The sequence below is a fragment of the Ambystoma mexicanum genome, chromosome 5p, assembly GCF_040938575.1.
Source record: "Ambystoma mexicanum isolate Mex_15411 chromosome 5p, UKY_AmexF1_1, whole genome shotgun sequence".
NCBI classification, from domain to species: Eukaryota; Metazoa; Chordata; class Amphibia; order Caudata; family Ambystomatidae; genus Ambystoma; species Ambystoma mexicanum.
Window position 1 is genome coordinate 792700136 of NC_090930.1, and position 15045 is coordinate 792715180.

Sequence of the window (15045 nt, forward strand, 5' to 3'; positions counted from 1 at the left end):
GAGTACCTGATAACTTGAAGGAAGCCTGGGTACTCCCCCTATTGAAAAAACCCACACTAGACCTAAACGTGCCTACAAATTACAGGCCTATTACCACAGTGCCATTCCTTCTAAAAATACTAAATAGAGTTGCCTATGTACAAATCCAAAACTACCTAGAAATACACAACCGTCTTGGCCTCTGCCAATCAGGATTCGGCCCAGGCCATGGTACAGAAAACGCCCTTGGTTGATTTAAAACTCCAAATGGATCAAATAAGAGACAGAGGCGATCTAGCCATCTTACTCTTACTGGACCTTTCGGCAGCATTTGATCTAGTAAATCACAACATCTTATGCCACCCCCTAGCGAGCAATGCCCACTTCTCCAACAACACCACAAGCTGGATTGAATTGTTCCTCTTAAATTGATCCATGCAAGTCTTCTCAGCCTCGATATCTGCACGCCCCACTCTAGTCACCTGCGGAGTGGCGCAGGGTTCAAACGTTTCCCCCACGATGTAAAACACATTCACCAAACCCCTCTTTGATAAACTAGACAATTTGGGTGTCACATATACAAACTATGCTGACAACACCCAAATACTTCGAGCAATCACAGGGAACTATGACCCAGACTCCAAAGCTCTTAACGCTATCTACCCCACTATTCAAGCCTGGAGGTCCCAAAACGAACTTTGTCTCAACGACGATATGATGATAAAACAGAGATACTAATCATAGGCAGCCCAGGTAACTCAAGAACCTCAAGAACCTCCAACCATCCTACCAAACCTTTGACATAGATGGAAACATCATCAAGGTATCCAAAGAGGTCAAGACACTAGGGGTGTACCTTGACTCTTCACTTACGCTCTCCCGGCAAGTCAACGCCATGATCTCAGCCTCAACGTACACTGCCAAACTCATCACTGCATGCAGACCTTACCTCATGGTGGAGAACCGTATCAGCACTAATCCTCTCTAGGATAGACTATTGCAATGCCATCTTTGCAGGTACCTCTACTAAAAACATTAAGAAGCTTCAAATTGTTCTAAACAATGCTATTAGAGCGGCTCTCAAAATCCCTAAGTCAGACCATTTATCCACAACTAGAAGAAACATCCACTGGTTACCAGTTAGAGACCGCATTAAATTCAAAGTACTGTCTCTCACCCACAAATGCCTAGCTAACACCGCTCTGTGCTATCTGCCCAACCTGATCTCCAAAACTCAATCAGCCAGACCTACCCGCTTAGCTTACATAGGTCAACTGAAGTCACTAAAATATAAAAGACAGAAAGCAGGCGGATCTAGTTTCCCTGTTCTTGCAGCAAACTATTGGAATGCCATGCCCACTGAACTCAGGACAGACCCGTCCCTATGGTACTTCTGAAAAAAAGCGAAACACTTGGCTTTTTAATCAGGATACTCAGAATCAACCTAGCTGGTTTTAAGGAGTACTAAGTCTCCCCTATCCTCAGGACTGTCCGCAACCTAGACATACTCTGCTTAACAAAACTATGCATATGCCCTGATTGACACAACATTTGCATGTGTAACTGTACTGTCCAACAACCAGCATGCCAAATGTTACTGCTTCCCCAATTTCAAGCACCCTGATGTCTGATGATCATATATAATTGTTAACGTACAACCAAGTATCTCACAAGTAACCATATTCTTAAGTTAAGCGCCCAGATTCCTGAGGCTTAGGCACGCTCTACAAATGTAATACATAAATAAATACATTTATGTTGCTTGTGTCCCTGTCAATGGAAATGTTCTATTTTTTGCATCAGACCAGTTTGTGTATTCAGTCTTTTTAGGTATTAATGTTATGACCTTGCCTGCACCCTGTGAATGTATAAGAAGATACATTGCATTGCTTTTTGGAAAGAGTATAAAAACACTTAGAACCCAATTCTCAAAAAGTGGGGTAAGTAAAAAAGAAGCGTAGGGGATTTCACTTTTTTTTTTACTTGTGTAACTCTGGGAAATGTGCAGGTCGCCTTATTCACAAGTATAACTTGTGTATTTCCAGGGGGCTGTGCACCAGTGCAAATGATCCACTGGCCATCCCTCGTGCACATGTACTGATGAGAGCATACACCTGATTGCAATGTATAGACTGCTCCCAGAACCCACGTGGGGGATGGGAGAACATTTCCAAGTGACAGGCTCTTATAGGGTCAATCATTTTGAAATATCACGAAAAAGAAAAAAAAATACATTTCTATCCCTTCAAGAGGGATAGAAATGCAAGTGAGACAGCAGTGCTTAAAACAGCTGCAGTTCAACTTTGAAAGTGACAGAAAAGACCCTGTCATGCGTTATATATTCCCCTGCACCTGTTCCAAACAGACACAGCGAATGTGTTTAATTTGAGTCTTTGAAAGCACATTCTATTTTTGACTTCGAGAACTGCTTTCAAATTTGCGGAAAAGCACCCTACCCTGCTTTTTTGTACAATTCTGTAAACATGGGTGAAAAGGGCATCTGTATATGATGTGCCCTCTGCAAATTCTGACCAACATTTTTAGTCACAAGCAAAGGCGATGTCCTAGCGCCTCACATCACCTGCGCAAAAAATGTTTAAAGGATTCGTCCCTTTTTAAAACCTTTCTCTATAACCATGCCGTGAGACAGCCACAGAAACATGTACACAAATAGCCTTCTAAGATAACCTCCTCGAGTGCGCCAGCATTTCGCAGAGGGGAGAGTTTAGAAACGACCTAGCAATGCTCTCTGATCATAGCTATGGTAATAAACATTTGCCACAGCCATTGCAATAATTGTCTCTCTCGCCTTCTCAGCACTATTCTTTACGCCAGACTAATAATCGTTTTCACCACCCAGTCTGCAATTCTAATCATTTGCTTTGATTGTTGCTGCAGCCATTGTGAGTAGCCACTGTGCAGATATTTCGCGTTAATCATTCTCTGCAGCCATTGGCCTGCTCTCGGTACCGACACTGCAGGGCTTTCCCTCGCTAATGTCTGCGTGTGCTCTCTATCTGACTTTCCGAAACCCACGACTGTGACTTGCAATTAGCAAGGAAACAGCCAAGCTGAGCACTAGCAGATGTCACTGCAGTCAGTGACTTGTGTCAAATAGCGAAACTAACTGCAACACATTGCTAAAATAATAGCCGATTTTGGAAGGATTTTCATCCGCACAGATGAGATGTGCTTCCAGGTCTAATATTAAACGAGCTGTAATGTAATTGAGCAATGGGCAGTGAATTGCTTTGTTGCATTCTTGATGGAAAACGCACTATTTGGAAGCTATGTAAATTTCGAGCACAGTACCTCCTTTCTTTTTTTTCTTTTCTTTTTTTTTTTTACAAGCTTTGTGTTTAGTGGTCATTCGACAAGAATAAGCAAGCACAATAAAACAGACGCAACTGCAAGTTGCAAGTCACAGTCGCATACTTGTCAACATTCTGTGACCAAAAAGATGTAGGATTTTTGAAGTTTCAAAAATTAATGATTACTATAACAATGACATCACAGGAAAATACATAACATACGTTGTTGGCACCATTGGAGTATTCTAAAATACACAACCCATCAAACAGCACAATATGGAAAGATGTTCAAATTTTAAAAATGTATAATTCTGAATGGTAACTTAACACCAAATTCAATTACCTAACTTCACAGAAGGTAATTACACAGAGCTGGTGCGCAACGTTTGCCACTGCCCTGTAGCAGCGGCCCAGGCAGTACATATTTATTGCAAGTTGAAGACTGAATGACATGGTGACTGATACCCCCCTTAGTCTGATAGGCAGATGTTGTGTGAAGGTGTTACACTCTGCCACTTGCCTTCGCTGGTGGTTCACCTAAGGGTTGTCCCGGCCAGAGTCCAGGACAGTCACGTAGCTGTCATGTCAGTGGATTGGTCTGAGCCCAATCAAAGTAATCACCTACCAGTACACTGTACAGACAGACTAATTAATGTATTGCATGCTTTGTCCTGGAGCTTGCCTTATAGTCACATAAATTACTTGCCACTATAAAAAGCAGTAGGATCTGCCACTGAAATCTGTAGGCGGTAGGACTGCTTAAAAAGCAGTAGCCTACTGCCTAAATCTGTAGGGTTGGCAAGTATGCAGTCGACAGTACCTCCTTTCTATGCCTCTCACTTGAAACATACATGCAATAATACATTTTTTTTTTGTTTTATCAACTTTATTGATTTTACAAAAAGTTTGATCTTTTCTTTGGAATCCATCTCTTTTGTGGGTTGGAGGGCCCTTCTAGGGGTTGGTTAACAAGTTTCTTCTTTGAGGCATTCTGATAGGGCAGCTTCCAGGATGTTCACCGCTGCGATTGTCCATCTAGTTTTCTTGCCGCTTAGCAAGCGGATCCACCAGGACTCTTCTTCTCTCATCGAGAAGGGGTCAAGGAGAGGTTTTAGGTGAGCTTTTCTTAGAGAGACGGTTTCTGGGCACTTCATCAGCAGGTGTCTGACCGATTCGCATTCGGTTGGGACCTTGCATAGTCGGCAGCTGCCTGATGAAGATTGACCTGTAAGAGCTCTGATTTCGTTGGTGTGAAGAAGGTTTAGCTTGGCCCTTAAAAAAGTTTGTCTCATACGTTTATCTGGAAAGTTTCTGAATACTTGTTCGATTTTGTTGAGTTTTTTGCTTTGTCTTGGAAGATGGGCCAAAAGTTTGTTTGAGGCGGCCTTGTCTTGAGTTTCTATCCAGTCCAGTTCTTGTAGCTTTTTCTTGACTCTCATTGGATTTTGACAGAGATCCTCCTCATTGCACCCCGATTGCTCCAATTGAGTTTTTTTCTTAGCGGCCCAAGTTGAAAGCATCTTGCAACCGTCAGCGGCGATTTCTTCATTTATCAGTTTGTATTGCGGAGGTGTGTCGGGCATGATCACTTTTCTGTATAAGGACATTGCATTCCAGTCCACTACTGCTTTTAGCAAGAGCAGCCCCAATTCTCTCCTTATTGCCGGTAGTGAGGTTGACTACGGGAGACGGAGCACTTCTCACCAGAAGTGGCCTTCAAGTTTGTCCCACAGACTTTGTGGAATTGTCAGGGTGGCTTCCCCTCCGTAGGTTAGAGACGGAATCACTTTAGCCTTGTAGTATTTTATCACTGGCAGCGCCTTAGCTTGGGAAGGGAGTTTCCTAGTTTTTTCCCATAGGTTGGTCTGCATACTCAACTCATTGCCAGAACTGTCTATCATAACTCCGAGGTAGTTAAATTCTTTCACTTGTTCGATTTTAACAGTGTCAATTGTCCAGTAGTTCGGGTTTCTTGTTTTCGATGTGGTTTTTTCAAAGACCAAGATTTTAGTTTTTTCTTTGTTGATCTCAAGGTTGTTTCTCACTATGTAACTTGCCAAGTTATTGAGTTGGCGTTGGAGCCCGATTGGCGTCTGGTCTATCAAGATGATGTCGTCCGCGTATAGGAGTCTGGGGACTCGGCCCCCTCCTATATTAGGTGGAAATGTTCTCAAATCTTCGCAAGTGTCTTGATAGTCTCCCAGGAACGCTGTGAAGAGCGTGGGTGCCAGGGGGCAGCCTTGCTTAACTCCTCTTTCTGTGGGTATCTCTTCAGAGAGGGTGCCTTTCCGATTTAACTTTGCTCTTATCGAAGTTTTGGTGTGAAGAGAAATGATGGGGTCTAGTATCTGGTGCGGACAGTTCCATGTGTCAAGTTTGGACCATAAGAGGTCGCGGTCGATCCTATCGAAAGCCTGGGTGAGGTCGACGAAGGCCATGAAGATCTTTTTTTGTTGAGCTCTTGCATTGCTTTTTAATATGCTTAGAAGCATTGGGCCTCATTACGACCCAGGCAGTAAGGGGTTTACGGCAGCGTAAACAGCGCCGACCCTTACCGCCTGAGTACGAGGTCCCTTAGCGCCATGGAGCTTTTAACACCTGCTTTTAGCAGGTGTTAAAATCCATGGCGCTAAGGGACCATGGAGTTAATTACTATTACTATTACTATTATTACCATAATCTTCGCAGTGGTCATGGCAGTAGCATCCTTAACGGGGAAAGCCTCAACCCATTTACTAAAGGCACAAATGATCACAAGGGCGTATTTCAGATTGTTACACCGTTCCATCTCAATAAAATCAAAGTGGATGACCTCGAAGGGGACAGAAGGAGGCCCAAAACTACCCCTTGGAGTTGCTGTCCACTTCCCCACATTGTGCTGCAAGCAAATCATGCAATTTTGGACATAATGCTGAGCGATTTTCTAAATTTTATCATTTACCCAGACTTTTTCTAACATTTTCATGATCTGCTGAGAACACACATGCGTAGGACCGTGTGCCATCGTAACCATCATCAGCACATATGAATTAGGGAGCAACCATTTCCCTTCAGATGTGTCCACCCAACACCCATCTTCATCTAGTTTCCCCATCCCTTCGGCCCACTTTTTAGACTCTTCTATTGTGGCATCAGCTTGGATATCTCGTACAGACCCAATACCCTCATCCATTAGATAGGCATCTCTTGTTTCTCTTAGAGCATACATGTCTGTACTAAGGTCTATGGCCGTTTGACTGGCTATCTGGTCAGCAAAAGCGTTCCCTTTCCCCACATCATCTATGACCTTGCGATGTGCTGCGCACTTTATGATCGCTAACTGACTAGGGAGCGCAAGTGCCGAGAGCAATTGCACTATCAGGGGGCCATGCTGAATCTTGGTCCCATGTGAGGTTAGGAACCCTCTTTCCGACCAAAGCCTCCCAAAGTTGTGAGCCACCCCAAAGGCATACTGGCTATCAGTATATATATTTACTGTACGCCCTTCGGAGAGTTCACAAGCTCGGGTCAACGCTATAATCTCTGCGGGCTGCGCAGAGTTATGCGGAATTCTCTTAGTTTCAACAACCGTACTCAATGTAGCGACTGCATAAGCAGCTGTAAATGTACCATCCGGAAGTTTTAAGCAGGAGCCATCACAAAACAGCTCCCCTTCCGCATTATCCAAAGGAGTATCTATAAAGTCTATCCTGCCCTTTGTTTCCTGTTCAGTAGTATACAGGCAGTCATGTGATTATTCGTCACCGCAAACAGTATTTTGCGAGAAAGGTAGGAGTTCAGCCGGATTAATAACACAACACCTCTTAATTTGAATGTGAGGGGCAAACAAAGTCAATTCATACCTTGTCAGCCGTGCAGAGGTGAGGTGCTGTGTTTGGGTTTTATTCAATAGGACATCTACAGAGTGAGGTACCATTAGGGTTAAATCATGGCCTAGGACCATTCCCTCACTTTGTTTTACAGATGCGGCAGCAGCAGCGACGGCTCGCAAACATCTTGGCAAAGCGCATGCGACAGGATCAAGGGCGGAAGAGTAGTAGCCGCACGGTCTATTCTTCCCTCCGTTTTCCTGTGTTAATACAGCCAAAGCACATCCATCACACTCATGTACAAACAACACAAAGGCCTTATTGTAATTTGGAGTACCCAGAACCGGTGCAGAGCATAACGCGGTTTTGAGAAGCTCAAATGATCGTTGATGTTCCGACTTCCATGGCAGCGGCGAAGAAATGCCCTTCTTTGTCAAGGCCAACATCGGTTTTATCACTAGTGAAAAGTTCGGGATCCACAGCCTACAGTAAGAAGTCATACCTATTAAGGCTCTGACTTCCTTCTGTGTATTTGGGACAGACATGCCAGAAATGTGTTTTAATCTTTCAGGTGTCAATCTTCTCCCCTCCTTTGACAGGAGATAGCCTAAATAGGCGACCTCCTGACAACAATTTTGAAATTTCTTAAGCAAAGCTTTATGACCATGTTCAGCCAAATGAATAAGCAACAATACAGTGCCTTCTTTATAAGCACTTTCAGAATCTGCAGCTAAAAGCAAGTCATCCACATACTGAAGCAGTGTACAAGTAGATGGCAATTCAAGGGTGTCAAGCTGCTCTTTCAAAGCCCTACTATAAATGCTTTCAGTGTAACCTTGAGGTGCACGAGTAAATGTGAACGAGCGTCCCCCCAAGGTGAACGCAAACAAATATCTACCATCCTTGTGTATAGGAATACTGAAGAAAGCATTCTTCAGATCCACAACACTAAAGTGAGTAGCTGTAGCAGGGATCATGGTTAATATCGTTGTCACATCAGGCACAATTGGAAATTGTGGAGCGACAATTTTATTAATAGCACGTAGCTCAATTATGAAACGGAATGGGATTGCATTGTCGCCTTTCTTGTACACGGGTAAAATCGGACTGTTACATAAACTACCTGCAATCTCTTCAATCACCCCTCGATGCACAAAATCGGAAACAATGCACTTCAAAGCACGCTCGCCCTCAACTGAGATTTTATATTGCGGAATGCGTGGTAGTTTAACTCCATGTTTCAAAACTATTTTAACAGGTTCAACCTGTAATACCCCGACATCATTGTCGTCAACTGCCCACAAACATTCCGGGACAACGCTAAATTCAGAAGGCAATGGTCGAGTCAGAAACTGAGAACTGGGAAGTTGCTGTGGTGAAATCGTCAGTCGCACTCCGTCAGAGGAACAATGGATCACTACATTTAATTTCTTTAACAGATTTAACCCCAGCTAATTCTCTCCACAGTTTGAAGTCAAAAGGAATGGACAGTGGTCCGTAAAGGGACCCAAAGAAACAGGCACCGGCGAAGAAACCGGACAAACAACTGGCGTGCCAGAAAACCCTACAGAAACATTAGTTTGCCCTGACAGTGGAATGTTTGGAATCCGAGAATGATCAATGGAGCACTTCTGTGCTCCAGTGTCTATCAAAAACTGATGTTTCCTATTCCCCACTAGTAGTTCAACGTAGGGACCTTTTTGACTAACGGGAATAGATGAAGGTTCCAAACCCTGCTTCGGTCAATCTTAACGAAACAAAATGTTGTCGAAAGGAAGCTCTTCAGAAAGGTAGGCGGCAGAAGGGTGATCAAATATGTTCTTTGTGTCCACACTCGAAGTCTGATTATCCCGTGAAAAAGGTTGCTGAGGATCTTGTGAGAACTGACCTCTATCAGGGCCCCCCACTCTGAGGCGACGTCTAGGTCGTCTACCCATACTCCCAAATGTGTTGTTTGACCTCTGTCGAAGGACGGGGCACTGTGCACGCCAATGACCTTCCTGGCGACAATAGGCACATTGGTTAATATTCACACGACCCAAGGGGACGTTCCCTTGCGGAACATACTGACCTCTGGTCTGTGAATTACCTCCTTTGGGATTTCTAACAATTTGCTGTAACAATACTTTAGTCTTCAAATCTCCTTTCCTCTTCTCGACTCTATCTTTTTCATTATTGACACGGTTCTCGTAGTACTGAGCCATGTGCAAAACTTCAGATTGGGATTTCGCCTGCCAAGCGCTCTCAGAGGACATAATCTGTGACTGGATGTCAGGCAGCAATCCACGCACAAATTTGTCCACAAACAACCTTTTCCCAGACTCTGTGCCCAAGTCCTGTCCACTGAAGTCAGAGAATACCTGTTCGAATCGATTAAAGAATTCGGTGGCACCCTCAGATTTTCCTTGAACACAGGCCGTAAGCTTGTCGCAAATAATTCTTTTCTTTGCAACGAGCAAAGTGAGTATTACCTGAGGTGGTTTCTCACCAGCTGGTCTTTCCCCATCAAGCCTAGTTATGGTAACCCACGTATCTCCCAACCCAGGCACATCATCTATTGTTCGAACCTGCTTCCATAAATCTATGGGCAGGAGTACAGGGAATAACAAGTCAATATCACTTAGGGTGAACACAGAGGAGTGCAAAACGGACTCTATCTCTTTGTAGAATCCTGTCAGATTTTTCCTAATATCAGGAATTGATTGTCTAATAGTGTTCACTTCCTGTCGCGAAAACGGGACGTGAACAAATTGTGATACATAATGTGCGGGAATATCCACAGTGGGTGCACCTGTCCCAACGTTAGCAGGAATGTCAACCTTTGGGACAAATGTCAGAGGAACCTCTCTCATAGGCAACTGAGATATAGGTAATTCCGATCGCTTACTAAGCAACAGAGCCAGGTTGAGCGCTAAGGCAGTTGAAGAAGTGTCGGGCGAAAAAGCCCTCCTACAAATACCCAATAACTCTATAGGACAACTAACCTTCTTCCTTACACATTCATCCTGCAGGTACTGTACCATTACCTGAATCACCTTCCTCTGCATTTCTACTGTATATTGACTATACGTGTCATACACTTCATCTAGCGGTATCGATGAATCCGAGATCCATCGAATCGCATCTTTTGTACAGATTCGTACTTCCTCAGATGCCGATTTACGACACGGAAGAAATCGTTTCTGCACATACATACTGTCGTCTTCATCATCCATCATCCTGGTCCCTCCTATACTCAAATAACCTCTCGACATGACCATGTACTTTCTCTTCAGTGTCCCTTGAAAGCGCTAGAGTATTCAGATCCCTCAACCCTTGTGGGAGATCTGCATTCTGTAATCTACCCCACATTACACATAAATGAGTCCCCAAACCTTCAATAAAAACATTTTTCTCTGGAATTTTGCCCATATTTGATAATTTGGAAAAAACATTAGCTCGATCATCTTTCTCCATACAATGCTTAGCCCATGCAAATAATTCCTGTTTCTTTTCTGCAGAGACAGTATTTCGAGTGACAATCTTTGACCCCGCACCCAGATCAACTACAGTCGGTACAGAACCACTCGGGAGCGGAGGTGCGGGCAAATTCAATCGAGGTGTGACTATTGGCACAAGGGGAAGAGGTGATAGAGTAGGTGAGGAACAACAACTGGAAGAATAGGAACAATAGGTTGTACAGGGGGAACAGGAATAACAGCAGGAATGACAGCAGGAATAGGCAGAGCACCAGGGAGAGGATCATACGGAGGTGGCGCAGAGGCACCAGGCCTTCGTTCATTTAACAATTTGTCAATAAATTCTTCGGAAACATGAAAATATTTAGAGGGATAGATTTTCTGGATACCGAGTGAGAAAGCCCTATCCATATTCTTGACTGACTCTGAATGTTTTTCCTTATCATATAACAACGCCTTTTCAGCATTAGTTTTATGACGGCGTGCATGTTTATCCCTACTTTTAAGCTGCTGCAACGCTTCTTTTTTCCAATTCTGCAAAACATCAAATGCTGCAGGTCTGGCCTTCTTCTTTAACAAGACCGATTCTAGGTATTCAATACGGGGGATCTCGAAACTACCATTGATTGGCCACTGAAATTCGGAGTCATGTCTGGTTTGTCTGTGTCAAATATCATTAAATACTATACTTCCAATGCCATGCTTACAGTACATAGTACATGCCGGCGACCCCTCCTGGGGTGCCGGGCGGCTAAATTCCAAAGATTGTCGATCGCTGTGGAACAGTGCCCTAAAGCACCTAGACAATTTCCCAGGCATTTCACAAAAAATTGGTGTTACCTGGTCAATAATTGTGTCTGCAGATACAATACGCCAAATTAAAATTGTCAGGGTTAAATTAAGAGTCGGGTCATGACTACACCTGACCAAACCTAAGGAGGACCGTACGGTTTACCAAAGAGCTTACCTAACGAATTTTACCTGTGTTTGGTGGTTTCGACAAATCTGCCCGCCTCAAAGATGGACCCTCGTCAAGATGCCGTTTCAGACCACACGACTATCGTCCAAGGATCGGATCATGCAGCGCTGCCGAGGTATCGCGTCTCGTTCGGTCGGGCCCGCAGTATCACACTGTCCGATCCCGGTTCGATAGCCTGCATCAACCTTCAATGATCCGGCATCAATCTTGAGGGTCCCTATTCGGGCGCCAACTGTGAAAACAGAAAATCAATTTGAGGCCGGGAAGCCCAAAAGGAAACACACCAACACAGGTTACAAAGAAACATACAAGTACTTTATTTCAAGCTACAACAGTTACCAAGTCAACTGACAAACGGATAGCTATTCGGCTCTCAGTATAACATAACAAACTTCAACAAGGGTTCGATGTGTTCAGTGAGAGACGTACATTGGAATACCCGGGCCATTTATACAATTTGTCCAGCCCTTGGCCAACCCTCTTGCGGGTTAACCATTCTGCGAAATACAATACTGGTCTAGGGTTCCTTGCCAGGTCAACCTTTAATATATGCATTTTGATTAGTTTCGCTGATATAAGTAGTACATTTACATATAGGTCAACAGTAGGACAAGGTCTCAGTTCACGACCCCAACAAGCGGCCTGCAGGCATATTAATCATTCAGCTGTACGGAGGTCACCACGGCCAGAATCTATTCGAAATGTCATTTGGCCTCCATTTTGATGTTCAGGGTGACTTCTACATAACAAGAGAACCTAAAATGGCGGCTTGATTCAAGATGGCGGCTTACATGGATTTCTCTGAGGTCAAGACCTTGCCGTGGAGTTTATTCGCACATGATGTTTAGACAACTTGGCGTAGGCCTATACACATATAATTATTACAATAGGAGGCATAATATTATTTCTATTCTGACACTTCGATTGTGCTTGGATGCCTCTCGACTGTTGGCCCTCCTCCACTGGGTTGACTATGGCTTTTAACAATTCTTCCTCTATCGTTCTCATACAAAGTCTTTTCAACAGTTCACTGTGAACCTCCCTTTCTCTGGTTCACTTGATCAGGGTGCTACTGGCTCACCCGTGGTCCCCTCTTCCGGGCGCAGACTCCTCTTAATTTTCTGCCTCCCTCCACCGGGTTCACTATGGCTTTTACTTCAGTTACAAATCTTAAAGTCTTTTTAAATAGTTCCAGTGGATGTCCCTCGGTCGGGTTCACCTTTGTCAACACACTGTTTCTTGGGACTTTAGACTGTGCCCCTTCTTGTCAGCATCCCTCTTCTGGGTTCACTCTTGCCAACTTCACCTACGCATTTACTTTCAATGTCTATGGGATTCACTTACCTTGCTTTTTTTTATAGTTCTCAGGTCAAAGGCTTTTGAGTGTTTGCAGATTTTGCTTGACCTCCTGTATGACCTCTTTGACCTATCTTGGCGACTCTCCTACAGCCTTCTCGTGTCTATAGTTTTACTCAGATGGGGACTGACCAGAGTTTCTCAGAGAAGCACCTACGTGGCGCTGGTCCCCTTCTGCAGCTGGTCTCCCCCTTACATTCTTACATTTCTTTGAACTTCTCTCGTGTTGCCACTTTGTGACTTTCATTCACCACAGCACAGTTCTTATCGGATCTACCTTCGACTCACTGGCTGTGATGAATTGCTTGGCTTTCCTTGTAACTGAAGTCAAGGCCAGTACCACGGTAGCAGGAGTCTCCCTCGCTCCGGCTTATCAGCGTCGATACACTGTGTGTACCGCTGACATCTTCTGCAACACACTTGTGCTTTTGTTTGTTTGTTTGTTTGTTTGTTTGTTTATTAATTTGTAAAGCGCACCACACCCTCGGGTATCTGGGTGCGTTACAAGACAGCTTAGAATCACAATTTGGTACATACAGATACGGAATGTCAAAAATAAGTCAATATCAATACAGTTTGAACAGACAGGATGCAGAAGGGCTATCAACAAGAACAAGTCATGTGGATAAACAATAGTATCTAATTAGAACAAGTAATAAAATAAGTGTATATTGAAGCAGGAAGATAAAGGCAAATTCAGCTACTCTAGATATTCCGGAGACTAGTGTCATTCACATATAGCCATTTTTTAGTTTTGAATCTAAAGCTTTGGAAAGGCTGATCAGTGCGTAAATGTATGGGGAGAGCATTCCAAGCTAAGGTGGCTTGAACACGGAAGCTGTTACCTCCTGCTCTTTTCAGGTTAAAATGAGGAACAGTGATACAGAAGGAGTTGACAGACCTAGTTGGTCGGGATGATGTTTTTCTTGAAATGTTCTTGCTTAGGTATTGTGGGGCAGCTTTGTTAAGGCATTTGTGCATGATGGAGACTAGTTTTAAATTAATCCTATCTTTGATAGAGAGCCATTTGTGATTCCTTCTAAATTCTGAAATATGAATGCAGAGTACTGGACATCCAATTTGTTAAGGTTGAGAGGGGTGCATAAAATCAGGATTTCTGTCTTCTCATCATTCAGGCAGAGGCTGTGTGTAGCCATCCATACCTGGATGATGAGATATATTTTATTGAGTAAGGCAAGGTCTGTGTCATAGTTCCCTGATATGGGTATCTGGGTGTCATCCACATAGTTTGTGTAGATGACACCCAAGTGGTCTAGTTTGTCAAAGAGTGGTTTGGTAAATATGTTGTACATTGTTGGAGAGACGCACAACCATTGTGGTACTCCGCATGTAATAGGGATAGGGTCTGTGGCATCTGACTGGGAAAAGACCCTCATCGATCTGTTACTAAGAAAGGATTTGATCCAGTCAGGAGCTTGTTGTGAGAAGTTTGCCACTGAAGAGAGGTGTTCACAAAGAATGTTGTGGTCCACCAAATAGAAAGCGTCTGAGAGGTCAAGTAGGAGGAGTAGAGCACATTGTCTGTTATCTTTCAGTTGATCTATTTGCATTTTCAAGTCGAACAGGGCTGTTTCCATTCCATGGAGAGGCCTAAATCCCGATTGTCTGAGCCCTAGAAGATTGCCTCAAGGTAGTGCTGTATTTGAAGGTATGCCACTTTATCAAGAATTTTTAGTATAAACGGGACAGTAGTGATTGGCCTATCGTTAGTTGGGATCGACGGGTCAAGGGAGGCTTTCTTTAGTAGAGGCAGAACCGAAGCGTTTTTGAGATTTGTTGGTACTTGGCATGTCCTAAAAGAGGCGTTTATTAGTTTAGTAATAAAAGGGGCGAGGTCTCTGGCTGCTTCTTTGACTATTTCCATAGCTGGAGTGACCCACTCCTACTCACCCTATATTCTCATTAATGTTGTGTTACCACTTGAAGCTCATGTGTAAACTAGTCTACTTGTGAGTGAGTCTTAGTGCTATACGGAGCGCAACACTGTGTAATTTGTATTTTTGTACATTGTTTATTTTTGTAACCATATAGGCCATTTTATTTCTGTATATATTTTGTATATTTTGTAACTATGTAAGCTTTGCATCTTCATACTGCTACACCCTTTTACTTACGGGTCTGGTGCGCATAAC